General features: G+C 54.3%; 1 non-coding gene across 1 annotated transcript; it reads right to left on the bottom strand.

Annotated features, from left to right (window-relative positions):
• Window positions 1–433: 433 nt before the first annotated feature.
• Window positions 434–505, bottom strand: TRNAD-AUC (transfer RNA aspartic acid (anticodon AUC)). Its single transcript has one exon. It is a non-coding gene; the product is annotated as a tRNA-Asp (tRNA).
• Between the last annotated feature and the right edge of the window lie 1560 nt (window positions 506–2065).

Raw genomic sequence — 2065 nt, 5'->3', positions numbered from 1 at the left:
CCTGGTACCTTTTTTCATAGGCTTTTTGAGTTTGGGCAAGGACACAGGGGCCCCATGATCCCCTATTGCCCGGGGGCCCCATGAGTTGTCAGTCCGCCCCTGCTAGTGCCAGAGAGAGCTATTGAGCGATGTATACAGTAAGCAGCAGGCTTTTTTTTCATCCACATTGCTAAGGATAGCGGAAAAAAATACCTGAAAAGGATCCGAGTGCTCCACCTACTGGCTGAAAATGAGAATACAAAATAATATCCTTGCGCAAGAAATAAATTATTCAGAAGTGTTTAAGAACATACAATCATACAACACATTTGCTTCATTAGTTTTGGTTTAAATTTTATTCCTTCGCTAATATATCCTCAACATTTTATTTGTATAGCACTTCTCTCCCTGGGGACTAAAAGCACTTCGCAGGCGAGGCAGCCATCTTGAAAATTGCGTTGGCCAGGAATCGAACCCGGGTCAGCTGCTGGATAGGCAGCTATGCTCACCACTGCACCACCAACGCAAGGTATGTGTTTGGGGGGAAAACCACGCAAGCACAGGGGAGGTACAAGCGGCCATAGGCTGTCCAGTGATCCCGAGGGTGTGGCCAGATTACAGGGGCGGCATGTCATCCCGCCCACACATCGCGTCCAGGGAAAAGAAGACACCGGACCTGCGGACCTCTCTACCCCTCCTCCAGCAGCGTCTCCTGGACTGGATCGTCTTGGGACTGGGACACGGAGCCAGGTAAGACACAGCAGCCCGCTGCCCGTCCCTGTACTAAGTGTCCCTTCCGTTGGAAGAGGAGGGGCGGCGGCACCACGCCGCCCCCCCCCCCCCCCTAAAAAGTGCGGCCCTAGGCAAACGCCTTGTTTGCCTCGCGGCAAATACACCCCTGGTTGTAAGCCTCATTTTTGCGCCCCTGTACCTTGTGTACATATGTACCCCCCTAGCTACGCCTCTGTGTCACATAGTGACATTTCAAGAAGTTTTATTGGCCAGCGGGAGGTGACTGCGCTGCGCTGGACAAAGAGCATGGCCAGCCGTACTTTATTTCAGCGCACACCGCCCGCACTTGCCTTGTCTTGATTGGACCTAAAGTTGGCTATAAATGAATTGAAGTTCGTCTGGTTCAGAATCCAGCTGAATTTCAATCCATCTATGGCTGTCCTTGCTCATGAAAAGTTAATCTATCTCATGAATGGGCTTGTTGGAAGTTTTTTCTCGATCGGCGCATGCAGCCAATCAGCTGCTGGGCTGATCAGTATACTCTGACTATCAGCATGTGGTGACTGCGGTACGCTAGAAAAAGTACAGCCTGCTGTACTTCATTTTGGTGCCTGCACACTACCACAATGCATTGGTGTGATCCAGCCACACCAAAGACAAGGCATGTGTCAGGGGCGTACCTACAGGCATTGCAACTGCGACCCGGCCTCATGCTGCAGGGGGGTCGCACGGCTGGGACAGTCCCACCACATTGCATTGTACACTTTTTTTTTTTCACACAAACTATAGAGCAGGGGTCCTCAAACTACGGCCCGCGGGCCACATGCGGCCCACCGAGGACATTTATCCGGCCCGCCGGGCAGGGGCGTATCTGCCGCGAGGCAAGGGACTAGGGTTTGGCAGGTCGGGAGAGCTCGGCAGGGCTCGGGCGGGAGGCAGGAGGGCGGGATCAGCAATTCTAGAACAGGGGAGGGTGGGCTCGGCTTATGAACCCGCACCACTCACCCGGCGTCTCTGCAGCCAGCCGGCCATGTATTCTGATCAGTGCATGCAACCGTCACGGTTGGAGGGCGGAGCCTAGAGCTGACCATGAAGAGGGGGAGCAAGAGAGGAGACTCCATCGCTGCATGTCGGGTATCATGGCCACAGACCCTATATAAGTGCAAAAGATGATCGATCTCCTGCCTCTCTCTTTCCCCCCTCTCTCCCCCTCCTCCTCACTCTCTCCCCCCCCCCTCTCTCTTTCTCCCCCCCCCTCTCTCTTTCTCTCTCTCTCTCCCCCCTCCTCTCTCCCCCCCCTCCTCTCTCTTTCTCCCCCCCTCTCTCTTTCTTCCCCCCCTCCTCTCTCTTTCTC

Source organism: Staurois parvus, unplaced genomic scaffold (genome assembly GCF_062004578.1).
Source record: "Staurois parvus isolate SC_StPar_1 unplaced genomic scaffold, SC_StPar_1.0 ptg003524l, whole genome shotgun sequence".
Lineage (NCBI taxonomy): Eukaryota > Metazoa > Chordata > Amphibia > Anura > Ranidae > Staurois > Staurois parvus.
Note: the sequence above shows the minus strand (reverse complement) of the source record. Positions and strands in the feature narration are given on the sequence as shown.